We start from the raw sequence: 27432 nt of genomic DNA on the forward strand, positions 1-27432 counted from the left end.
GGAACATTAGGAAACTACTTGCTATGTTTTCATGTTTCAAAATAATTTCTGACATCCAGTTTACAACTGTATATCTGGAGCTGCAGTTCAATGACCTCCGGCTCGTACATGAGTATGAGGAAGTGATAGATAGGAGCTACAGGGAGGTAGTCGCACCTAAGTTTCAGGAGGCAGGTATGTGGATGATTGTCAGGAGAGGGAAAGGCAGCCAGTGTAGATTACCCCTGTGGCTGTTGCTGTCAATAATTAGTATACTGCTCTGGATACTAATGTGGGCAGGGGGGATTGACATCAGCGAAAAGCCACAGCAACCAGGTCTCTTGCACTGAGTTTGGCTCCATGCCTTGGAAGGGAAGGGGAAAAGAGAAATGCAGTAATGATAGGGAATTCCATAGTTAGGGGAGCTGACAGGTGATTCTGTGGATGTGAAAGAAAACCCAGATGGTGTTTTGCCTTCCAGGTGCCAGGGTCAGGGACCTCTCAGATAGAGACCACAGCATTCTAAAGGGGGAGGGTGAGCAGCCAGAAGTCATGGTACATTTTGGTACTAATTACAGAGGCAAGCAAAGGTAGGAGATCCTGAAGAGGGAATATAGAGAGTTAGGTAGGAAGCTGAAAAGCAGGATTTCCAGGGTGGTAATCTCTGGATTGCTGCCTCTGCAACCGCGTCATTAAGAGTAAGAATCAGATGAGTTTGTAGATGAATGAGTGGCTGAGGAATTGTATGGGGAGGAAAGATTCAGATTTCTGGATCATTGGGATATCTTCTGGGGAAGGTGTGACCAGTACAGAAAGGACAGGTTAAACCTGAACCCGAGAGGAACCAATGTCCCTGCGGGCAAGCTTGCTAGAGTTGTTAAGGAGAATTTAAACTAATTTGGCTGGGGATGGAACCAGAACGATAGGGCTAAGGATGGGTCAGTTGGTATACAAGTAGATACCGCATGTAGTGAGGAGGACATGCAGATGATAGGGCAAAATTGCGGTCGGTGTGATGAGTTGAAGAGTAGCATGGGAGCAAAATCAAAAAAAAAGCTGATGAATACAGATGTTGAACATTTGCACTATTCAGAATAAGGTAGATGATCTTGAGGACACTTAGAGATTAGCAGGTATAACGTTGTGGGCATCACTGAGTCATGGCTGGAAGAGGATAATAGCTAGGACCTTAGATTCCAAGAATACACATTGTATCAAAAAAAACAGGCAGGCCAGCAGAAGGACTCTTGGTAAAAAACAAAATCTTTAAAAAGATGTGGCGTAGGATCAGATGTAAAATCTTTGCAGGTACAGATATGAAACTGTAAGGGTAAAAAGACCCTGATGGGAATTATTTATAGGCCTCCAAATAGTAGCCAGGGTGTGAACTAGAAATTAAAATGAGAGACGAAAAGGCCAGTAAAAAGAGCAATGTTACAATAGTCATAGGGGATTTCAATATGCATGTAGATTGGGAAAATAAAGTTGGTATTAGATCCCAAGAGAAGGAAATTGTAGAATTTGCAAATGAGCCACTAGGGAAAAGGCAGTTCTGGATTGGGTACTGTGCAATGAACCAGATTTGATCAGGAAGCTTAAGATAAAAGAATCCTAAGGAAGGAGTGATCATATATGATCAAGTTCACCCTGCATTTTGAGAGGGAGAAGATAAAGTCAAATATATCATTATTACAGTGGAGTAAAAACGATGATAAAGGCGTGCAAGAGGAGCTGGCCAAAGTTGATTGGAAGGGGATACAGCAGGAATGAGGGCAGAACAGCAATGAATGGAGTTTCTAGGACATTGTTCAGACCTTATTTAGAGTACCGTGAGCAGTTTTAGAGACATATCTAATAAAGAATATGCTGGCATTGGGGAAGGTCCAGAGGAGGTTTATGGGAATGATACCAGGAAAGAAGGGGTTAACTTATGAGGAGTGGATAATGGCTCTGGGACTGGACTCACTGGAGTATGGAAGAGTAAGTGGGCAATATCATTGAAGCCTATCAATATTGAACACCCTAGATAGAATGGATATAGAGAGAATGTTTCCAATAGCAGGAGAGTCCAGGAGTAGAGGGCACAATCTGAGAATAAAATAATGTCCCTTTAGAACAGAGGTGGGGAGGAATTTCTTCAGACAGTGTGGTGAATCTGTGGAATTCATTGCCACAAATAATTGCCGAGACCAAATTATTCAGTATATTTAAAGCAGAAATTGATAATATCTTGGTTCGTAAGGACATCAAAGGTTACGGGGAGAAGGCAGGAGAATAGGGTTCAGATGGAAAATAAATCAACCATGATTAAATGGAAGCACGGACATTATGAGAATTAATGGCTTAATTCTGTTTTCTGAAGGGTATAGATAGGATAAATGCAAACAGGTTTTTTCCACTGAGGTTGGATGAGACTAGAACTGGAGTTCATAGGTTAAAAGTAAAAGATGACATCCTTAAGAGTAAGCTGAGAGGGAACTTCTTCACTGGGAGGGTGGTGCAAGGGCGGAATATGCTGCCAGAAATGGTGGATGCAGGTTTGATCGCAACATTGAAGAGATATTTTGATAAGTAGATGGATGGGAATGATATGGAGAGCTATGGAGGGCTTTGGTCCAGATGTGGGTCAATGGCAGTAGGCAGAATAACAGTTTGGCACATACCAGGTGAGCTGAAGGACCGGCTTCTGTACTATATTGCTCTATGACTCTGACTCTAAGCTGTATGGTCTTATGATCTTATTTCCATTTAAACAATAATCCATCAATTCTTGTTTACCCTCTTGTCCCACACGCTACCCTTATTTACTCATGTAGTTATTCAGAGTATTGAATGAAATTTCACTGTTCTTTATCAGCTAAGATGAAGTATTAAAAATGTATTTTTTGTAACAAAATCAATTCATAAGACAAGAACCCATGGTATTTTAAGAAAGATATTAGCATGGATAGTAGTAATAATAATAATAATTTAATAGATATGGCCATTCCAAATACACATAACTTACAGAAATCAGTAAGTGGAAAAAAAAAAGAAATATGCTGAATTTAAAGAGGAAATTGAAAGAATATGGAACAGGAAAGTAGTATGCATTCTCTCAGTAGTAACATCTACTACTGGTATCATTCCAAAGGCACCTCACAATAGCATTAAACAATTAGGGCAACACAGCCATAATACTAAACACCACTAGAATAGTCCGAAAGTTCCTAGTAATTGACAAATGAGTGTTCTTGGCTATGCGCGTACCTTAGGTTTTACTAGCTTGAACTGAGAAAAAATAAATAGTAATAATAGTAACTTATTTATAGAGCACTTTTCATACAGATGATGTACTTCAAAGTGCTGTAAAATGGGATAAATGTGCAAACAGGAAAATAAAATAAAAAATAAAAATAACAATAAAAATAAACATGAAAATAAAAGACAAAAAGATATTAGCTAAAAGCAAGGTTAAGTAGGTTTTAGGGTGACATTTAAAAGTGTCAGCTGAGTCTGTTTCCCTTATAGTCTGAGGTCTTGAATTCCATGGTTTAAGAGTGTAGTTCAAAAAAGCCGACTTGCCAATTACCTTTTGAGGGAGATTGTTTAAATTTAAGAGACTGGCAGAGAAAATATGTGATCTCAAGCAAGATAATAAAACACAAATGATAGAAGATTGACAGAATGGCAGGAGGCAAAGAGTGGAAATAATAGGAGCTTTTTCTTGTTGGCTGCGGAAACTAATGGTATTCCACAGGAGTTGGTGTTGGAACTGCATCTTTTCATGTTATACGTGAATAATTGGATGATGGAATTGATGGCTTTATAGCCAAGTTTGCAAACGATGCAAAGATATGTGTAGGAGCAGATAGTCTGCAGAACCTCTTAGAATGAGAAAATGGGCAAAGATGGATGGAATATAGTGTAGGGAAGTATATGGTCAGGCAGGTTATGTCTAACTTATCTTAATTTAAGTTTGTCAGGTTTTTAATATGCAGCTGTAAAAATCTAATTTTACTGGCACTTGTACCCCGGGTATGCATGCCCATGAAAATAAATTTGAACTTAAATTATATTAAGTTATATTATAACTTATATTGCTGAGGAGCTTCAGGTGGTCCAGCTTGTAAGTGAACAAACATTCAGCTTTGCAAGGTTATGAGTATGTATTAACACTGCTGTGGGGTTCAGTGCTTTACTGAGCACTGATTAATATTACAATTCACTTACTCTGCATCATTTCAGTGCTTGATGGCTGAGTATTGGTTAATGTGGACACATGCTCACACTGACTGTTACGGACTCAGCATGACTCATATATTTTGGAACCTATTCAGTACACTGAAAGTGTATGCTGCACGACAGAACGTTATGTCAAGTGTATCATTTACAGTAACTTAAACCATACTATTCAACAATACTTGGTTGATATGTTGATTTAAATTGTTTTGCATCAAAAATGTCTTCATCTTTATTTCGAAATACTGCAAGTTTTTTTTCTGAAATCCACTGGACATTTAAAGGAAGCTAAGATGCATGTAACTTAATTAATTTTTTTTAATATTCATGGTGTGCATAGTGTTAAAAGATACCTTATTTTCTCTCTGTATTATAATTTCATTTGTACTTTAAATTTATGTGATCTTTGAATTATAACAAAACTGCCTAATGAAATGGGAAATTAAAAAGCTACTTATCAGGTGTCACTGCAGATGTGTGTGCAATATTATATTTTTGGGAATAACACACCTGAAATATTGACATGAAAGTATTAATTTTTGTTTTACATTCTAAATGTGTGAAAGTATCATTGTTATAATAAAGGACAGATGAGAATTAAACCTCTGAAAACACAATTCAAGCTGTTACTAACTCAATTATTATTCTCTATTCACTTTTAAAGTTGATTGAAGCATGAATGTAAACTAATGAAACAATCAGTAAAAGTTGTATTCCTCATTTAGTAATGCAGAACTGAAGATACAGTCAGATTTTGGATCATAAGAACACACACATAGGAGCAAAATTAGGCCATTTGGCCCTTTGAGTCTGCTCTGCCATTACATCATGACTGATGGATTATCCCTCAACACCATTCACTTGTCTTCTTCTGGTAAATTTGATGCCCTAGCTAATCAAGAACATATCAACCTCTGCTTTAAATATACTCATTCACTTAGCTTCCACAGCCATCTATGGCATTGATTCCCTACCCTCTGGTTAAAGAAATTAGCTCTATGCCTTCTGGTCCTAGACTCTCCTATTATAAAATACATCCTCTCCACATTCACTCTATCTAGGCCTTTCAAAATTCAATAGGTTTCAGTGAGATCTCCCCTCATTCTTATAAACTCCAGTGAATACAGGCCTAGAGCCATCAAACACTCCACGTATGTTAATCCTTTCATACCCACAACCATTCTTGTGAACATTCTCCAATGCCAGCACACCTTTTCTTAGATTAGGGGCCCAGAACTTCTCACAGTTCTCCAAGTACAGTTAGACCAATGCCTTATAAAGCCTCAGCATTACGTCCTTGCTCTTATATTTTCATCTTTTTGAAATGAATGCTAATATTACATTTGCCTTCCATACCACTGATTCAGCCTGCAAGTTCACCTTCAGGGAATCCTGCACAAAGACTCCCAAGTTCCTTTGCACCTCTGATTTTTGAATTTGCTCTCCATTTAGAAAATAGTCCACAGCTTTATTCCTTGTACCAAAAGAGTATGTCCTGCCCTATTTTCCATCTGTCACTTCTTTGCCAATTCTCCTAATCTGTCTAAGTCCTTGTGCAGACTCCCTGCTTCCTCAACACTATCCATCCCTCCATCTAATGTTGTAACATCCACAAACCTGGCCACAAAGCCATCAATACCATCATCCAAATTATTGGCATGTAATGTTGAAAAGAAGCCGTCCCAACACCGTAACCCTGCGGAACACTACTACACACCAGCAGCCAAAAGGAAAAGGCCCAGTTTATTCCTAGTCGTTGCCTCCTGCCAATCAGTCAATCTCGTATTCGTGCTAGTATCTTTCCTCTAATGCCACAGTCTCTTATCTTGTTTAGCAGCCTCCTGTGTGACATGTTGTGAAAGACGTTCTGAAAATCTGAGTAAACAACATCCACTATCTCCCCTTTGTTTATCCTACCTGTTATTTCCTCAAAGAATTTCAACAGATATGTCAGGCAAGATTCCTCCTTAAGGAAACCATGCTGACTTCATCATGTGTCTCCAAGAACCCCAAAAATTCATCCTTAATCTTTCCATTCACAGAAGTCTGGCTAACTGGCCAATAATTTTCTTCTACTGTGAGTGCTGCTTTTGAACACTTTCAAGTAACAGTATTTGGTTTTATCCTCATAGGTAGTTGTGCAAAGGTTTAATGTTGAATTTAATCTACTTTGATTGAACTCTATCTTAAAAATTGAACTCTGACTTAAAGGTCTTCTTTCCTGAAAATCTGATATGAAAAATAATTGAAAAGAAGTGAATGAATCCAATAAAAGGCCATCTGCCACAGAAAAACCTGGGAAGAAATATTCCAACATGAAGTAGATCAATATCCCATGATCATGTGGTTTTTGGATTCAACTGAGCCATAATTACAGATGAATCCCTGATTATCACCTTCAACCTATAAGATGGAGAGGGAAAATGGACTGATGCTTCAGATTGCATGTTTGCCCTTTAACAACAAGTAAAGAACCATCTATAGGAAATAAGATATGAATATAATGTGTCATGTTGTCAGTTTGTGAGTTGGTCAGAATCAATCAGAGCTGTTTGAAGCTGCAAAGACACACGATAAGGTGAGTTGTAGTGAACACGAAGATATCTTTGGTACAGTGCCTTGAAAGTTCTTTGGTGTTGCGGCTTATTAAGGGAAATGTAAGAGTTAAATCTATCAACAAATATGTTTTCAGAGTAATTTGTTATTATCCATTTACTTTTCAAGTTGACTCAAGATCTAAAGCACCTATAGTCATACAAAAAGGAAGAAATGGGCAGTTGTGCCTGATATACAGTAAATGCTGTTTGAGCACTTACAGTTTGCAGTATTGATTTTATCCCCAAAGGTGACTGTGCAGCATTATAATGCTGAGTTCAATCTACTTTACTTCAATTCTGAATTAGAGAACTTCTTTCATGAAATGCTAATGAAAAAGTCTATTGGAAACAAATGAAAAACTACACCCCCCACCGCAAAGAAGGTGATCGCTATAGGTAAAACTGAAATGAAATATTCCAACATGAAGTCAACCCAATTTCCCATTATTAGGAGATTTCAGATTGGGAGATGTGATCTCTTTGTAGAATAGACAATTTATTCCTCTACTGCTAATGTATACCAGATTGACATATCAAAGGCAGCAATGATATTTTCTGTCTCAAAGTGTGTGTTTTAGTCTTTTGTCTGTAATGTTAAGGATTTTTGTTGTTTATATTTCAGATAATCAGATGGCTGACATGATTTAAACTGCAGTGCGGGGAGTTGCCTGATTTCCAGCATTCATTTTTTTGCTACTGGTTAGATGTTGGGGTATGATAACAGTGATGGGATGGAGCCCAATAAGGGTCTATAAAAGAAAGGGTGTGAATGGCTGTCCATATAATCAGCCCCTTCTGCAGGTTTGAGATGGAAATAGAAGAGATTGCTTAGGGCATTCACTGGGCCAGAATGCTTAAGGAGCAGGTGATAGGGAAGCTGAGAATGAGATGGGAAAATCTGGTACTATGTGTGATGAAGAAAAAGAAATGCTAAAGGAAAAGAGGAAAGTAAAGGGACTAATAGGTTGAGGAAGCTAGGGCTTTTCTTTTGGAGCAAAAGAGGATGAGAGGTGACCTGACAGAGTTGTACAAGATGATAAGAGGCATAGATAAACAGTCAGAGACATTTTCCCAGGGTGGAAATGGCTAATATAAGGGGAGCGTATCTGTAAGGTGTTTGGAGGAAAATATAGGGAGGGTGTCAGAGGTAGCTTTTTTTACACAGAGCATGGTAAATGTGTGGAACATGCTACCAAGGTGGTGGCAGAGGCAAATATATTCTACAACAATCTCTCCTATATTTTGTTACTGACAAAATTGTTGGCATTGAATTCTGACATTTCAATGCTACTTATGCATCTGTTAGATCCTATGTTGCAGAATTAGTAATGGAACTTTGCACCTTATGGACTGTTGACAACTCATACTACTACTTTTTTCCACATGAAACCAGTCGAACTCTACTGATGTAACCGTGTTTATTGGCAATACCTTCGTCAGTGTTGGTAATAAGAAATTTCTCCAAATATAGAATTTTGCATCTTTGAAATAATGCTAAATGGAACTGATACTACTTTGCAAATTTAATCCTTTTGATAGTTATTGAAAGATAACACCAGATAGTTTCAGACAACTTTTACCATTAAGTGGGATTAGAAATTACTAATTATGGACATCATTAATTACCTGAGTAAATGTCTTGTTGTGTGGACTGTTATAAGCTAATGATATTTGTAATGTTTGTATCTTTCAGCAAAACCTTGGAGAGGGATCTTTTGTGACTCCTATCAATTTGCTCTCTAATTGGTAAGATGTTATTATTATTATTATTATTACATAGTATTCCTAGAATTCCTTTACCAACTCATTTGAAGTGAGATGGATGCGTTGCATGAGTCGCCACATGGGGGTTAATTCATTACCTTGTTTTCAAGAAGGGAGGAATACATTTGATGTCAATTTGGAAAAATAATTATTCATAGTTTGATAGATGGCTGTAATCAGTTATTATAATTATCATAAACTACAGCTCTTAAAGTCTGTGCATATTGGTGAAGTAATGTGCAACAGACCCAGTATTAAATATGATGTTTAATTCAGAAAACGTGTCCGTCATAAAAGGGCACACTGAGCTAACTTTTATTATCAGATTGAGGAGTGCATTTGTGTATAAAGTCATTACATTTGATAAATTAGAAACAGTTTTTTGAAAAAAGTTAAATTGTTATAAATTGCATTACTTGAAGCAATACAAAATTGTATTATTGTATACATTTTGAGATTGTAATGCATAAATGGCACAAATGGCTTTTCAGTCTGCTTATTTCCATACAACAATACATAATTTGTTGGACCAAATCAATTTGCGATATGCCTGTGAGTTGCATTTATTCTTTCATATTTAGTTGGAATTTGGAGCTGAAAGTGTGAATTATAGTGCTGTGGTGCGATCAGAAGATCTGGCATCATACTGACCAACAGAACTGATCAGCCCTCTGCTTGTTAATTGAGATTTGGTGATGGATAAATAAAATCATAAAGTAAAAGAGCAGTTCTGAGGTAGGGGTTCATCCTAAACCACTAACAGTTCCTCTTGCCACGCCCCCCCACCCCACCCCGGGCCATGAATGGTTCTCAGTCTGCTGAGTTCTTTCAGCAGATTGCTTCTTGCTCCAGATTCAGGTATCTGCAGGATCCTGTGTTTCCAATGCAAAAAAAAATTGTTCAAACACTGTTTGAATGAGAGAGATAAATATCTTGTGTTTCCTACCTCAGGAAACCTCCTGAGTTTTGATTGTCCTGTTTTAGAGCCTGTGAACATGCATGATAAAACACAGCTGTTACCATTAAAAGAGACCTTTCTGTTATGCCACAACAGGACTAGCTCTCTGCAGCAACCTTGATTGCTTTAACCGTACACTTGCAGCAAAACACGATAATGAAGGGAAGTTTGCTGGTGACCTCCAGCCTGAATTTTAAAAGGTGGCAACTGAGTCCTCCACACAGAACAATTATGCCTCTTGTCATCAAACCACTTCTGAAACAACCACTATTGTTGGGTCACTTTGACATTAAAGTCATTTCTTTTATGTTCCTGCCAGACTTTTGAAAATTGGTTTATTTTTATCATATTATTGTCATGTTATTGTTAAGGTACAGTGACAGAAAATAGACAGCTTTATTACATAAGTATATGGAAGAACTACAAGGGAAGAACAAAAACAGAATGTACAATATGGCATCATTACAGGGGAAGTTCAGTGCAAGTAGACAATAAGGTACAAGGACCATGATAAGGTAAACATAGGTCAAGATTTCATATTTAACATACAACCAATAGTCTAATATAAGTGGAATAACTTATGTGTATGTGTATGTATATGTATAGCATACATATGTATATGTATATGTATAGCATACTATAACAGATATGTATAGCAAACATAGAAATCACCAGGATGGTGCTAGGAGATAACACAAATATTGAAGGAACAGATGAAGGGTATCAAGGAAGGAACCAGAGACCATAAGTACATTAGCAGAAAATAGTTGGTAATGAGGTGATCTCGGTAGAGGAACTGTTAAAGAAGAAGTATTCTAAAGACAAGATTACATAATGTGGCTAACAAGGGAAGTCAAAGCCACCATAAAAGCGAAAGAGAAGGCAATTAACAGAGCAAAAATTAGTGAGAAATTAGAGGATTGGAAAGCTTTTAAGTACCAACGGAAGACAACTAAAAAGTTATTAAAAAGATAAAGATAGAATACGAAAGTAGGCTAGTCAATAATATTAAAGAGGATGCCAAACATTTCTTCAGATACATAAAGTGTAAAAAAGAAGTGAGAGTGGATATCCGACAGCTGGATCATGATGCTGGAGAGATAGTAATGGGGGACCAGGAAATGGTGGGCGAACTGAATAAATACTTTTCACTATTAAAAGCATTAACAATATAGTGGAATTTCCAGATGTCAGGGGTGATGAAGTGTGTGAAGTTACCATTACTAGGGAGAAGGTTCCTGAGAAACTGAAAGGTCTGAAGGTAGATAAGTTAGCTGGCCCAGATGGTGTACACTCCAGGGTTTTGAAAGAAGTGGCTGAAGAGATCGTGGAGGCATTAGCAATGATTTTTCAAAAATCACTAGATTCTCAAATGGATCAGGAAGACTGGAAAATTGCAAATGTCACTCTACTCTTCAAGAAGAGAGAGAAGCAGAAGAAAGAAAACTACAGGCTAGTTAATCTGACCTCAGTGGTTGTGAAGATGTAAAAGTCAATTGTTAAGGATGTGGTTTCAGGGTACCTAGAGGCATGTGATAAAATGGGCAGCAGTCAGCATGGTATCCTCAAAAGAAAAACTTGCCTAACAAATCAGTTGGATTTCTTTGAAGAAATAACAAGCAAGATAGAAAAAGGACAATTGGTTGATATTGTGTACTTGGATTTTCAGAAGGCCTTTGACAAGATGCCACATGTGGCGGCTTAACAAACTCTGAGCCCATGGAAAGATTCTAGCATAGGTAAAGCAGTGGCTGATTGAAACGAGGCAAAGCGTGGGAATAAAGGGAGCCTTTTCAGAATGGCTGCCATTGACTAGTGGTGTTCCACAGGGTCTGCATTGGAACTGATTGCTTTTACGTTATATGGTTGATGGAATTGATGGCTTCGTTGCAGAGTTTGCAGATGATATGAAGATTAGTGGAGGGGCAGATAGCTGTGAGGAAATAGAGAGGCCACAAAAGGGCTCAGACAGATTAGGGGAATGGACAAAGAAGTGGCAGATGGAATACAGTGTCGCGAAGTGTATGGTCATGCACTTTGGTAGAAGAAATGAAAGGGTTGACTATTTTCTAAAGGGAGGGAAGACATGAAAATCTGAGGTGCAACATGATTTGGGAGTCCTTGTGCAGGTTGAGTCTGTGATGAGGAAAGCAAAAGTGATGTTAGCCTTCATTTCAAGAGGACTAGAATATAAAAACAAGGATGTAATGTTGAAGCTTTATAAAGTACTGGTGAACCTAACTTGTAGTAATGTGAGCAGTTTTGGGCCCCTTATCTTAGAAAGGATGTGCTGAAACTGGAGAGGCTTCAAAGGACATGCACAAAAATGATTCCAGGATTAAATGGCTTGTGATATGAAAAGCTTTTGATGGCTCTGTGTCTGTATTCACTGGAATTCAGAAGAACAAGGGGTGACCTCATTGAAACTTATCAAATGGTGAAAGTCCCCGATGGAATGGATGTGGAGAGGATGTTTCCTATGCCAGGAGGACCTATGATCGGAGGACACAGCCTCAAATTAGAGAGGCGTCCTTTTAGAACAAAAATGAGGAGGAATTTCTGTGAATCTGTGGATTTCATTGCCACAGATAGCTGTGGAGGCTAAGTCTTGAAATATATTTAAGGCAGAGGTTAATAACTTCTTGATTATTCAGGACATGAAGGGATATGGGGGAATGCAGGAGATTGGTGTTGAGAGGAAAAATAGATCAGCCATGATGAAATGACGGAATGCTTGATGGGCTAAATGGCCTAATTCTGCTCCTATATCTTATGGTCTAATGCAGGAACCCACATTGTGAATAGTGAAATATGCTTGGGGCATAGACAGAGAGTTGTCCTTTAATGCTAAGTCTTCTGATTGAAATCAGTGTTTGAGGTCAGCAGTGTCTTAGTGCAGTAGAGTTTTGTGCATGAAGTAGGTGAATAGAGCACCTTGTGCTGAGTGAGGTGCTAATACATAATAGTAACATCTGTGTTCATACCACCATATGCACAGAGTTTCCTGACGAAGTATCCAGGACTGCACCATAGATAACAAACTACCAACTTGTGCATTTGAAAATATCTACTGGCATTACATAGGAAAACTTAGGGCAAAATTAAATTCTTAGCTCTCATCTTTCCATTGACATATTGGTGAACTTGAGCACAGAATTTTTTTCCCTTTTCATCACATGTGAAAACACTGGATTTAATCAAGTAATTAACTTTGAGCACATCAATTTTTCTTCTTTTCAACGTTCCATTTGCTGCCTCGAAGATTTTACTAAAGTCACCAGGTGAATACTAACAATGTTTTTTTGGCATGTTAGTCAGTATACTGAGACAATGTTCTACACATGATTGACAAAAGCAGCACATAACAACAAAATAAAAGCCAACAACTTCCACATGTATGTATTTAGTCAAACCTCCCCCTAGCCTCGCACTGTCTCAGATGTTATAGGCATCTGTTAGTCTCATTAGACCATGGTTTTGCGCCTTGGAAAGTTTCCAGGGCACAGGCCTGGGCAAGGTTGTATGGAAGACCTGCAGTTGCCCATGCTGCAAGTCTCCCCTCTCCACGACACTGGTATTGTCCAAAGGAAGGGCACTAGGGCCAATACAGTTTGGCATCGGTGCCTTGCTCAAGGACACAATACGCTGCTTCAGCTGAGGCTGGAACTAGTGACCTTCAGATCACTAGACCGACGCCTTAACCATTTGGCCACAGGCCAACACAACTTGAGACTGAACTTTTAAGCTTCCAGCAATTTTCAAATGTAGCCCTTATTCATATGACTGACTAAAATAAACTACCTCATTTAAGTTCACTGTTCTACCTGGGCCAATTATAACGCTGGCAGCATCAAACCAAGGACTTGCTTCCAAAGCTGTTTTATAAGGTAGATAAAATAGTAAGAGGAAAACAACACTATGCAGAGGTTTGGTTTAATTTTAGTCCCAAGAGATTACATTACAATATCTGTCATTATGGAGTTTCCATAAAACACTTCATGGCTACTCCAGACAGCTTTGTTATGAAAGGTAATTTACATAGAAATAGTTCAATTTGCAGCAAATGATTAAACTATCGATTCATGCAGTGCTTTGTCAAAAGTTATTTTTCAAATGTACATCTAATATGGTTACAGTAATCAGAATTCACTCAGAGCTTGCAACAGGAAAGCCCAGCAAGGTGTGTTTATCGTGAGGTCAGCACTGAGAGAGGCAGCTCAAAGCTTTTTCAAATCAAATGAGAAAAATTGCTGGGAGCTTAAAAGTTCAATCTCAAGTTATTGCTTCCATTACATTATGAGATCATTAAGCTTTTACAGTGCAACTGTTTCTAAAAGAGACAACAATGTTAACAAAGTGAGGGCATATAATACTCCTTGTATCAGAAAACAAAAGTGTTTTTCAAAGTGCAAGAGCTTTTAGCTTTGGGTTACAACACATTAAATGGAGTATCATTGTGACTTTCATTAATCATCAGTTTCTGCTCTACGTATCAGCTTTGTATTATCATTGATCCTTAATTTGCCTGCAAGGCCTCTGTGATAAAATGGAGAGGTTGATGTATTCTAAAAAATAAATGAACTGCAATTCAGCTTGTTACATTTGTTAATACATTGATTAAAAGATGATTAAAGCAGCCTAAAATAAGCATTTTTAGGAAGTCATGTTAACAATCATTGCATTTGGAGCTGGTGAGCAAAAAGGATTCAACAAATTGCAGTGATATCTTGTCAAGGGAAGTCAATATGAATATTTGATGTAGTCTTCAGTGCAACTTCAGACTGCTGATGTAGGAAAGGTGTCTGTTCTGATTAGATATGCTGATGGATTTGCCAGCCAGAGATGGCTCTGCTCAGGTAAAATGTACTGAAGGGAAGAGCAAATATAATTTATTTTTGTTCATTATTTTCTATTAGAATTAGTGATTATATGACTTAAATTACACCAAATGTTCTTTGGCGTTTATTATTGGGTTTAAGAATATGCTTTTCCTAAATACAGGAATAAAATTCCATGTGATAATCTGTGATAACTGTGATAATCTGAAGTAAAATATTTGTATCGATGTATTGCATTCTTATATGTATTCTGACACCTGGTAGAAGTTTATAGCCATTACAGAGACTCATATGACAGGAATGGCTGCTGAGTGCGCTGGGCTTTAGATGATTCAAAAAGGACAGGGAGGGAGGCAAAAGGGGTGGGGGAGTGGCACTGCTAATCACGGATGGTATCACGGCTGCAGAAAAGGAGGGTCATAGAGGGATTGTCTACTGAGACATTGTGGGTGAAAGTCAGAAACAGAAAGGGGGTAATAATTCTACTGGATGTTTTTATAGACCCCACTCCAATAGTAACAAAGGTATCGAGGAGCAGACAGGGAGGCAGATTCTGGAACAATCCAATAATAATAAGGTTGTTGTGATGGGTGATATTAACTTTCCTAATTTCGACTGCCATCTCATTAGAGCAAATGATTTAGGTGGGGTGGAGTTTGTTAGGTGTGTTCAGGAAGGTTTCCTGACACAATATGTAGATAAGCCAACCAGAGGAGAGGCTGTACTTGATCTGGTATTGGGAAATGAGCCTGGTCCGGTGTCAGATCTCTCGGTGGGAGAACATTTGTCATAGTGTGAGAGGGGGATAGGAGCAAACAATTTGGGAAAACATTTAATTGGGGTAGGGGAAAATATGATGCTATTATGCAGGAACTTCAGAATCAGAATCAGATTTATTATCACCGGCATGTGATATGAAATTTGTCAACTTAGCAGCAGCAGTTCAATGCAATACTTTATCTAACAGAGAGAGAAAAAAATAATAATAAATAAAATAAGGCATAATAATAAATAAACAAGTAAATCAAATACGTATATTGAATAGATTTTAAAAAATGTGCAGAAACAGAAATACTGTATATTAAAAAAGTGAGGTAGTGTCCAAAGCTTCAGTGTCCATTTAGGAATCAGATGGCAGAGGGGAAGAAGCTGTTCCTGAACTGCTGAGTGTGTGCCTTCAGGCTTCTGTACCTCCTACCTTATGGTCAGGAAAGTTTCCTGACACAATATGTAGATAAGCCAACCAGAGGAGAGGCTGTACTTAATCTGGTATTGGGAAATGAGCCTGGTCCGGTGTCAGATCTCTCGGTGAAAAGGACATGCCCTGGGTGCTGGAGGTCTTTAATAATGGACGCTTCCTTTCTGAAACACCACTCCCTAAAGATGTCCTTGGTACTTTGTAGGCTAGTGCCCAAGATGGAGCTGACTAGACTTACAACCTTCTGCAGCTTCTTTCAGTACTGTGCAGTAGCCCCTCCATACCACACAATGATGCAGCCTGTCAGAATGCTCTCACCGGTACAATTATAGAAGATTTTGAGTGTATTTGTTCACATGCCAAATCTCTTCAAACTCCTAATAAAGAAAAGCCGCTGTCTTGCCTTCTTTATGACTACGTCGATATGTTGGGACCAGGTTAGATCCTCAGAGATCTTGACACCTAGGAACATGAAGCTGTTCACTCTCTCCATTCTGATCCCTCTATGAGGATTGGTATATGTTCCTTCTTGCCCTTCCTGAAGTCCACAATCAGCCAGTGTTCATCATCAGCGAAGAGGATATGTTATCAGCAATCCGCACAGACAGTGGTCCTCCGGTTAGGAAGTCGAGGATTCAATGACAGAAGGAGGTACAGAGGCCCAGGTTCTGCAACTTCTCAGTCAGGATTGTGGGAATGATGGTATTAAATGCTAAGCTATAGTCGATGAACAGCATCCTGACGTAGGTGTTTGTGTTGTCTAGGTGGTCTAAAGCCATGTGAAGAGCCATGGTGATTGCGTCTGCCATTGACCTATTGTGATGATAGGCAAATTGCAATGGGTCCAGGTCCTTGCTGAGGCAGGAGCTCAGTCTAGTCATGACCAACCTCTCAAAGCATATAATCACTGTCGATGTGAGTGCTACTGGGCAATAGTCATTAGGACAGCCCACATTATTCTTCTTTGGCACTGGTATAATTGTTGCCTTTCTGAAGCAAGTGGGAACTTCTGCCCATAGCAGTGAGAGGTTGAAAATGTCCTTGAATACTCTCGCTAGTTAGTTGGCACAGGTTTTCAGAGCCTTACCAGATACTCCATCAGGACCTTCTGCCTTGCAAGAATTCACTCTCTTTAAAGATAACCTATCATCGGCCTCTGAGATGGAGATCACAGGGCCCTCAGGTGCAGTAGGGATCTTCACAGCTGTAGTTGTGTTCTCCCTTTCAAAGTGTGCATTGAAGGTGTTGAGTTCATCTGGAGGTGAAGCATCACTGCCATTCATACCACTGGGTTTTGCTTTGTCGGAAGTAATGTCTTACAAACCCTGCCAGAATTGCCGTGCATCTGATATCGCCTCCAACCTCATTCGAAATTGTCCCTTCATCCTTGAAATAGCCCTCCACAAATCATACCTGGTTTTCTGGTGCAGGTCTGGGTCGCCAGACTTGAATACCACAGATCTAGCCTTCAGCAGACAACGTACCTCCTGGTTCCTCCACGGCTTTTGGTTTGGGAATGTACATTAAGTCTTTGTAGGCACGCACTCATCCACACAGGTTTTAATGAAGTCGGTAACAACTGCAGCATGCTCATCCAGACTCAAAGATGAATCCCTGAATACAGTCCAGTCCACCGATTCAGAACAGTCCTGTAGGCACTCCTGTGCTTCCCTTGTCCAAATCTTCTTGGTCCTTACTACTGGTGCTGCAGTCTTCAGTCTCTGCCAATACTCAGGGAGTAGAAATACAGCTAGGTTAGCAGACTTCCTGAAGTGAGGGTGTGGAATAGCATGATAGGCATTCTTGGGAACTTGGGAACATAAACTGGGAGCAGATGCTCTCGGGAAATGCACAGCAGAAGTGTGGTAAATCTTCAGGGAACATTTGCATGGTGTTCCGCTAGATACGTTCCATTGAGGCAGGGAAAGGATGGTAGGGTTAAAGAACCATGGTGCACAAAGGATGTAGAAAATCTAGTTTAGAAGAAAAGAAAAGCTTATGAAAGATTCACGAAAATAGGTACTGTTAGAGCTCTAGAAAATTACAAGGATGCCTGGAAGGAGCTTAAGAATGAAATTAGGAGAGCTAGAAGGGGCCATGTGATGTGCTTGGTAAGCAGGCTTAAGGAAAACCACAAGGCATTCTACAAGGATGTGAAGAGCAAGAGGATGAGCCGTGTGAGGATAGGACCAATCAGGAGTGAGAGTGGAAACATGTGCATGGAGCCGGAGGAGGTAGTGGAGGTACTTAATGAATACTTTACTTCAGTATTCACTACGGAAAAGGACCCTGGCAATTGTGGGGATGACTTACAGCGGACTGAAATGCTTGAGTGTATAGTCATTAAGAAAGAGGATGTGCTGAAAGGTATTAAGTTAGATAAGACGCCGGGACCAGATGAGATATACCCAAAGCTACTGTAGGAAGTGAGGGAGGAGATTGCTGAGCCTTTGATGATGATCTTTGCATCATCAATAGGGACAGGAGAAGTACCAGAGGATTGAAATGTTGCAAACCTTGTTCCCTTGTTCAAGAAAGGGAGTAGAGATAACCCAGGAAATTATAGACCACTGAGTCTTAATTCAGTGGTGAGCAAGTTGTTGGAGAAGATCCTGAGAGGCAGGATTTATGAGCATTTGGAAAAATATAATCTGATTAGGGATAGTCAGCATGGCTTTATCAAGAGCAGGTCATGCCTTAAGAACCTGCTTTAATTCTTTGAGGATGTAACAAAACACGTTAATGAAGGTAGAACAGTGGATGTAGTGTATATAGATTTCAGTAAGGCATTTGATAAGATCCCCCATGCAAGGCTCACTTAGAAAGTATTGAGCCAAGGGATCCAAGGAGACCTTGCTTTGTGGATCCAAAATTGGCTTACCCACAGAAGGCTGAGGGTGGTTGTGGATGGTTCATATTCTACATGGAGGACAGTGACCAGTGGTGTTCCACAGGGATCTGTTCTGGGGCTCATCCTCTTTGTGAGTTTTATAAGTGACCTGGCTGAAGAAGTAGAAGGATGGGTAAGTAAGTTTGCTGATGACACAAAAGTTGGTGTGTTGGCCTTCATCAACCACGGGATTGACTTCAAGAACCGTGAGGTAATATTACAGATATGTAAGACCTTAGTTAGACACCACTTAGAGTACTGTGTTCAGTTCTGGTCACCTTATTACAGGAAGGTTGTGGATACTATAGAGTGTATGCAGAGGAGATTTACAAGGATGTTGCCTGGATTGGAGAGTGTCTTATGAGAATAGGTTGAGTGAACTTGGCCTTTTCTCCTTGGAATGACGGAGGATGAGAGGTGACCTGATAGAGGTGTATAAGACGATGAGAGGCAATTGTTTGTGTGGATAGCCAGAGGCTTTTTCCCAGGGTAGAATGGTGAACATGAGGGGACATAGTTTTAAGGTGCTTGGAAGTAAGTTCAAGGGGGATATCAGGGGTACATTTTTCACGCAGAGAGTGTTGGATGCATGGAATGCACTGCCAGCGAAGGTGGTAGAGGTGGATACAACCTGCTGAGTTCCGCCAGCATGTTGTGAGTGTTGCTTTGACTCCAGCATCTGCAAAGTACTTTGTGTTTAGGATACAACAGGGTCTTTTAAAATACTCTTTGATAGGTACCTGGAGCTCAGTAAAATAGAGGGCTATGTGGTAGGAAAATTTTAGGCAGTTTTGAGAGTAGGTTACATGGTCGGCACAGCATTGTGGGCCTGTAATATGCTGTAGATTCCCATACTATTATGTTTCTATGTTTATAAGCTTACAATAGGCATAAATAGAGAGCTGATATCTTTCCGCCAGGGTCAATCTGCCAAATACTAGAGAGTATGCATTTCATTTGGTGGGGTGGAATCTTTTTTAACAGAGTGGTGGGTCACTGGAATGTGCTGCCAGGAGTGATAGTGGAGGCAAATAATGATGGAAGCATTGAAGAGGCTGTTAGAGAAATACATGAATATGCAGTCAATGGAAGAATATTGACCTTGTGCAGACAGAAGGGATTAACTGTCATTAGCCTAATTAGTTCAGCATAACATCGTGGGCCAAAATTCCTGTTCTTGTGCTGTACTGTTCTATGACCTATTTATAACCATTGTAACTATCTCTAAAATAAAACTGCAGCTGATTTTCTAACTGATGATCTAATTCTGATACTATTTTACAATGAAATTCAAAATGACGGTGTTCAGAACTGTGACACAACTTAAGTGTTAACTTTTGTCCTACTGGTACTACTTTGTTGAACAGACGACATGGTGAGACGGATGAACTGGATATGCAGCACTGTTTGACCAAGTTCCGGTTAAAGACTCTTAGGATAGTTAAAGTTAAATAGAATTAAAACAGGAAGTCTCTGCAGACTGGAATTGACCTCTGACCCAGAAAGGTGGTTGTGGTTGCTGAGGGAACTGTATTTGAGTAATATTGCAAATATATTGTTTGATTAAGCAGTCTTTGTTTAAATAATTCATTATGGGTTATACGTAAATGTACGTGAATGTCATATGTCCTCATGCTACCATGTCATAAGTGCACGTCTTGTTAAAATTAAAACCAAACTAAGCACACACATCTCGTGGTTCCGTACTTTGATTTCAATTAGTTTTATGTTTTGGAGTTACAAAACATGACAGTGGCAATGAGGAAGTTTTAATTAAACCGAAGACTACTACCTACCTGTTAAAGGGTAATGAGTTCAAAAGATACACAGCACATGCTTTTTCAGGAAGGGACAGAGATGATCCAATTTTAAAAAAAGAAAGGAAATAGACAGAATTCAAGGGTTCATAAACAGTGAATACTGGGTGATAATAATAAATCATAAAAATACAGAAGTTGCTTGTTACATCAAAAAGATAGACATTCAATTGCACAAAAGGTAACTGACTGATGTATACTGAGCCAATTGAGCAGTATTTTCTAACAAATAAAATAACCAATGAGAAGTGAGTGCCAGTTTTGCTGAGTACATTAGGTGGAAGAGCATAAAGTTTGACTGCTCCAACCAAACCAGCCGAAATAAGCTTTAGTGATAGCATGAAAGTAAAGCAGGGACATTTAGAATTGAAGCCATTGTTAATTGCAGAATGCTTTTAGATTTAGAAGCTGAATCAAAAGGAAGGGCAGTCCATTTCAGTATACGTAGCTGAATTGAGGAGATTGAGCATTGTCAGTTCAGTGATGGGCTTACTGATGCACTGACAGGTTGTTTAGTTTTTGGAATTTTACAAGAAAGCATTCAAACATTGCTCCTACCTGAAGCACAACCTGCATTTAAAAGAGCAGTTTAAATCACTGTATCAATGGAAGTCGCAGTCAGAGATACAATTGAGTTGTAGTCTGGAATGAAAGTGAATATGAACAAAATTGCACTATTAAACAGAAACTGGCCTGCCTAAGCAAATTGAATTACTGTTGTCTCAGAGCGGTCACAGACACCAGGCCAATGCAGGTTTAAAGGTGAAAATTGCAGAGAATGCAACAAGGTAGGGCACGTACAAAGAACATGTTGAGCAGACAAAAATAAATGGACTACACAGGGAGGAGAAAAAGATAAAAAGTCAAGTTGCAATTTTGAAAAGTCCACTAATCTGCATGCTGTTGATAAAAAATAATCTGGTAATGATGGGAGTGACACTGGTCTGGATAGCCTGCTGATTTCCAATGTGAAAACTAACAATAGACAAGCGATATGGCTTACACCAAAAATGAATGGAAAATTAATTAAAATGGAATTGGAAGCTTGATCAGCAGTCATCCCACAAAATGAAGCTGAACAGCATTTCAAAGATACTGAACTGAAGCCTGCAGATATCCAACAAATAACTTGTAGGGGAAGAAAGGCAACTCCTGTGCATTCATTACATCGAAGTACAAGAAACAATAAGCCATTTTAGGCTTATATGTGGTAAAAACAGGAGGGCCAGCATTGTGGGGATGTGATTGACTGAGACAGCTACAACTTCAGTGGAGATCCATCCACCATTTCCATGCCACATCCCCTGCAATAGAGTCAACCAAAAGCAAATTGCCACAGCAGTGTTCAAGAATGGCATTGGAAAATCCAAATATATCAAGAGTAAGATTGTGTTAATTGAAAATGCCACAACCAAATTTTAAAAAGATTATGCAATTCCTTTTACCATCCATTTAGAGTAGCCAGTGAGTTCTATCACACGGAGGCTGAAGGAATTCTTTCCATTATTGATTAGAGCCCTTGGACAATGCTACTGGTCCCAGTAGCCAAGAAGAATGGTTCTGGCAGGATCTGTGGTGATTTTAAGGTCACCATCAACCTAGTACTGAAAGTAGATCAATACTCTCTGCCCAGGATAGAAGATATCTTCGCAAACATTTCTGGAGAAAAACACTTTGGCAAAGTGGACTTACCAGAAGCCTACCTATAGATGGAGATGGAAGAAGAGTCTGAAGTGCTTCTGATCATAAACACTCACAAGGAGTTTTATTGCTATAATAGGCTTATTTTTGGAGTAAAATTGCACCTGCTCTCTGACAGAAAGAGATGGACCGGGTGTTGCAAGGCTGTCCTGAACTCGGTGTTACCTGGATGACATCGTTACCAGTACAGATGACAGGGAAAATCTTCAAAATCTCAAGACAGTATTAAAATGATGAGAAGATTATGGGCTCAGAGCATAATACAATTAATTGTGAATTCTTTAAACCAAGCTTCACTTATTGTGATCATACCATCGATATGCAAGGATCACACAAGTGTACTGAGAAAATTCAAGCAGTAGTGGATGCCCTATGGACAAAGGACACAGTTGCAGTCCGTTTTTAGGATTTTTGAATTATTTTAACAGGTTCCTGCCAAACTTGGTTACAGTGCTCCACCCCTTGAACTCATTACTGCAGATCAGAAAGGTTCTGCAATGGACAAAGCAGTGTGAGGTGGCTTTCAAAAAGATAGAGAAAATGGTGACATCAGACACTGTACTCTTGCATTATGATCCACATTGCCCAAGGAAGCTTTCCTGTGATGCCTCACCTTATGTTATAGGCTCAGTCATTTCACATGTTTAGAATGATGGAAGTGAACATCCCATAGCTTTTGCATCACATTCCCTTACTGCTGAAGAAAAATATTATGTACTGATGGACAGAGTCTGGTTTGGGGTGTAATACATTTCAACCAATACATGTATGGAAGAGAGTTTAATCCTTATTATTGATCATCAAGCACTAGTGTCCGTTTTCAAACCAGAGAAGAGTGTTCCACTAACAGCAGCAGTAGGGATGCAGAGGTGGGCTCTGTTTCTGGAGGACACAATTACAAGATCAAATTCAAGAGAACAACTGATCATGGAGAAGCAGATGGATTGTCCCATTTACCTTTGGAAAAGGAAGTACCTGAAAAACTTACAAACGAGCAATCTCCTCTTGACATATTCTCCATAACACAAATCAGAAGTCTCCCTATTATGGCAGAAATTATTGTCGAAAATTTTCTTGACAATTACAGAGCACCAAACTATGTGCAGCTGATTGACAACATACTTCAAGCATACAAAACCAGGAAGTGCAACATGTCACTAAAGATTCATTTTTTGCAGTCCCATTTAGACTTCTTCCCTTGCAAATGCTGGAGCTTAGAAAAATAGAGGTCTATGGGTAACCCTAGGTAATTTCTGAAGTATGTACATATTCAGCACAGCATCGTGGTCCAAAGATCTGTATTTTGCTGTAGTTTTTCTATGTTTCTATGTTTCTCTATGTTAAATCTTGGTGCTGTCAGTGACAAGCAAAGGGAAAGATTTCACCAGAACATGGCGGTCATGGAGAAACGGTATCAGGGCATTTGGAATCCATCAAAGCTGGCTGATTATTCTTGAACACTTAAGCGAGAAGCTTCAAACATTAAGTACAAATGAAAATAGTCACCGAAACTTTTTTAGCTTAGTTGAACTATTGCAAAGCATTAGCACCATTATGCAATTAAACACATTAAATTCAATAAAAGTTAATTTCTTGTTTTTCCAGTTTCCTGCGTGATACCATTTGCCTGAAATTACATTTATATTCAGCTTCACGAGGTCTAACATAAGCATGTATAATTTCCAAAGAAGCAACAGTTCTGAAAAAATTTGCTACCCAATGTAATCAATCCATTCTTGTTCACCGGCTTGTCCCATCCTACCCTTCTTCACTCACGAAGCTATGCAAAGCACTGAGTGAAAATTCATGGTCCTTGACCTAGTGAGATAACTATTTAAAAACTATATATATTTGACACTGTTTCTTTGTAGGACTGCACAGTATGCGTATAATATTCTGAAACATTGTTACCTCTGCAGCTATCGGACACTTCAATTTTTATGGCATTTTTTTAGAGCTGGAAGGTTATTATTGAGTGCATCACACAGAAAAGAGATATGTATTCTGCTTGAGACCGCCCTCTGAAAAATGTTCCAACTAGTCCCAATTTTTAGCTGTTTCCACAAGTCCTGCAATTTGTAATTCCCTTTTATATGTTCCCAGTGAACAATTGATTTTGCACCACCCCTTCAGGCAATGCATTCAAGATCACAAGACCTCACTGAGAAAACAATTCTGGTCATTGCTCAGATGACCTTTTTGCCAATTATCTTAAATTTGTGTCAATTGGCTACCAATCTTTCTACCTGTAGTAGACGTCCATCCTATCCACTTAATTGAAACCTTTCCTATCTTTGAATACCACTATTGAATCTTGACTGCACAGGGGAAAACAATCCCAGTATTTCTATTTATTCCACATCAGTGAATTCCATCATCACTGGTACTGTCTGAACAAACCCCCTGAACATTCTCTCCAAAGCCTTGAACATTTTAATGGAATTTTGAAATGATCACGCTAATCCAGCTGATTGCAAATAAATGCTTTCCTATAGTATAGGCATTCATTCACAAAGTGCATGTTTTTTTCAAATGTCGAGGGATTAAAATACATTGTAAACTGGATTGTTCAACCTTATTGGGAATAATGAGACATTCGATCTCAAGTAGGATGTAGAGACAGAATTCCACCTTCTTTTTATGGACAGGAGCATAACTGGTGTAAAAAGAACTAAAATATCTTGGCATGAACATCGACTTCTCTAACTTCCGCTAATGCCCCACTTCCCCCTCGTACCCCATCCGTTATTTATTTTTACACACACATTCTTTCTCTCACTCTCCTTTTTCTCCCTCTGTCCCTCTGACTATACCCCTTGCCCATCCTCTAGGTTCGCTCCCCCCTTGTCTTTCTCTCTGGGCCTCCTGTCCCATGATCCTCTCATATCCCTTTTGCCAGTCACCTGTCCAGCTCTTGGCTCCATCCCTCCCCCTCCTGTCTTCTCCTATCATTTTGGATCTCCCCCTCCCCCTTCAACTTTCAAATCTCTTACTAACTCTTCCTTCAGTTAGTCCTGACGAAGGGTCTCAGCCTGAAACATCGACTGTACCTCTTCTTAGAGATGCTGCCTGGCCTGCTGCGTTCACCAGCAACTTTGATGTGTGTTGCTAAAATATCTTTGCTGTGCACCAAACACAGAATGATGTATTCTATTAAAGGCACACTCCTCATGCCCACAGTGGGAGAGCGAGAGAAAGCTCTGAGATTTACAGACTATGATTTGATGTCATGATTCAAAAGAGAAATATGGGAGATGCAGGCAGGAGAACAGGAGTCAACTTAGGACCATCATTGATGGCCTGAAAAGAGGTGACGGGAAAATCACTCAAGAGTGATAATCTGGGAACCATGGAGCAATGCTGAAAGACCTCTCTGGAAAGAAAACTGTGTCCACACACTCATACATGCTCATATATAGAGAAGCACGGACATTCATGCATGCATGCATACTGGTTTGTGCACACATGCGTACTGGCTTGTGCACACATGCACACTGGCTTGTGCACACATGCACACTGGCTTGTGCACACATGCCTAAGCTGAATGGAGCTCACCCAGGATTCCTTTAAATAATATTGCATGTCTTGTGAACACTTGCTTTTTCATGAATGTCCTGCAATTTCTGCTAGATATGCATGGCGCAATAAAAGTTCAGGTAGTTATATTCAGACGGGTGTTTTATACTGTGTGGCAGCACTGCGTATGTCGGGTCCTTTACGAAAGGAAATGAAAACCACCCTGTTGATGCTTAATTGCACCTTGCATCATTTGCAAGTTTAGTGTTTACTTGGTAGTTCATTTCTGCAGGGTTCTCTTTTCATGGTTCAACTTGTGTCTTGCAGAAGAAGGATATTTTCAGTGAAATCAGTGGATCCAAAGCTTGGAAATAGTCTTTAGTGCACAGGTGCTGTTATGTTACATCTTCAATAGTTTCTTTTTCCTTTTGGTTTAGTCTGTTTTATGATCTTAGCTGGTCCTCCCCCCCCCCCACCCTTTTGTCCTATATTTATCATTCTCCTGCTTCTGCTTAATTTTATTATCTGGAAGAGAAGACATAGTTTTCATCTTGATTCTCATATCACATGGGATTGATATTTGTGCCATCTCCATTGCTGAAAGGGTAATGCCTTTCTAAATTAAAATCTGGATGAATGAATACCTACTCCTGCTGAGAGCTAAAATCATTTGAGTGTGACTCTATTAATCTCTCTAACAGGCTCTGAAACTCTATTAGGAGGGTCAAACCTTTAATGAGCTTTCACCCGTATCTGCTCTTTTAATAAGACTGATTTATTCTGTAGGTTTTCACAAATAAAATGAAGTGAGGCGTTTTATGTTTAATGAAACCCGTAACACATTTTATTCCAAAACTCCAAAACCTAAACACAAAAATCTGTTAAAAATCCTTGCGTAATCACATCATCATATCCGACCAGCCTCTTAACGTGAAGCCCCAACTCAATGTTGATGGTTGTGAATTATGTATATTTCTCCCAATTACATTACTCTACAGACGATCCCCCGGAGTTCACTAAAACTGGCACTGTGAGACTGTCTGGAGCTCGGACGAGCCACCCAGCTTGGATCCTATGTTCCATGGGCGGAGGAACAGCAGGGGCCTCTTATGTTGTGACACCAGGGGCAAGGCAGCGGAATACTCTAAATTTTGGTGGGCTGATTTAAGGCGATCTACTGAACTATGGTCAGGTTTACCCTCTAATATGTGTTCAGACTTGGATGCACTGGCAACAAATATGTCATCCAGGTTAAAAAAAAAGAAAATTAAAAGTCTTTTAATACAGAGTCCATCAGCCATTGGAAAATCTGTGCTGTACTTTTTCAGTCCAATCAACATGTACAGAAACTCAAAAGACCGAACAGGGTTATCACAGCTGTTTTGCAAATGCCCTCATAGTACAGAGGCACCTGATGGTATCCCCTAACTAGATCAAATTTGGGAAAAATTACCTTTCCAGCTAGATATACCAAAAAGTCTTGGATCTGTGGGATTGGGTAACGATCAGGGGTGGTGGCCTCATTAAGAAGTGACAACCATGACATGGGCAGCAATCACCAATGGACCTAGGGGGTACAATGCCAAGTCTTTCTATGTTGTCAAATTCAGCTTTAGCAGTTGCCAGCTTTTCTGGGTCTGGTCTACATGTGCGGGCATGAACTGGCAGGCCAATTGTAGGAATGTGGTGCTTGACCCCAAGTTTTGTCAGTCGCGGAGAATATGGGCTTGGTGAGGTTTGGGAATTCGCCCAGCAGTTGAGTAAACTCACACATGGTGGTGCATACGTTTGACAGAGTCGTTGAGAAAAACTTACTGGGGAGCAGGACGATGAACCAAAGTCCTTGACATCCACAAGCCAGCAGTTCTTAAGATTGACTAACGGTCCTTGGGCACACAGGAAATCTGCACGGAGCAGAGGTCTAGCCACTTTAGCCAGGATGAAGTCCCATGC

The 27432-nt window shown here is 39.5% G+C and overlaps 1 protein-coding gene across 12 annotated transcripts in view; it reads left to right on the forward strand.

Moving 5' to 3' along the window:
* The window catches only part of LOC134347072 (receptor-type tyrosine-protein phosphatase delta-like), a 2469925-nt gene that overhangs the window by 582781 nt on the left and 1859712 nt on the right, over window positions 1–27432 (forward strand). For all 12 annotated transcript variants that reach the window (XM_063049175.1, XM_063049163.1, XM_063049170.1 and 9 more), the window contains one exon: window positions 8491–8543. The gene's annotated coding sequence lies outside the window, so the exon portion shown is untranslated. The remainder of the gene's footprint in view (window positions 1–8490; window positions 8544–27432) is intronic.

The sequence above is a fragment of the Mobula hypostoma genome, chromosome 5 (genome assembly GCF_963921235.1).
Source record: "Mobula hypostoma chromosome 5, sMobHyp1.1, whole genome shotgun sequence".
Lineage (NCBI taxonomy): Eukaryota > Metazoa > Chordata > Chondrichthyes > Myliobatiformes > Myliobatidae > Mobula > Mobula hypostoma.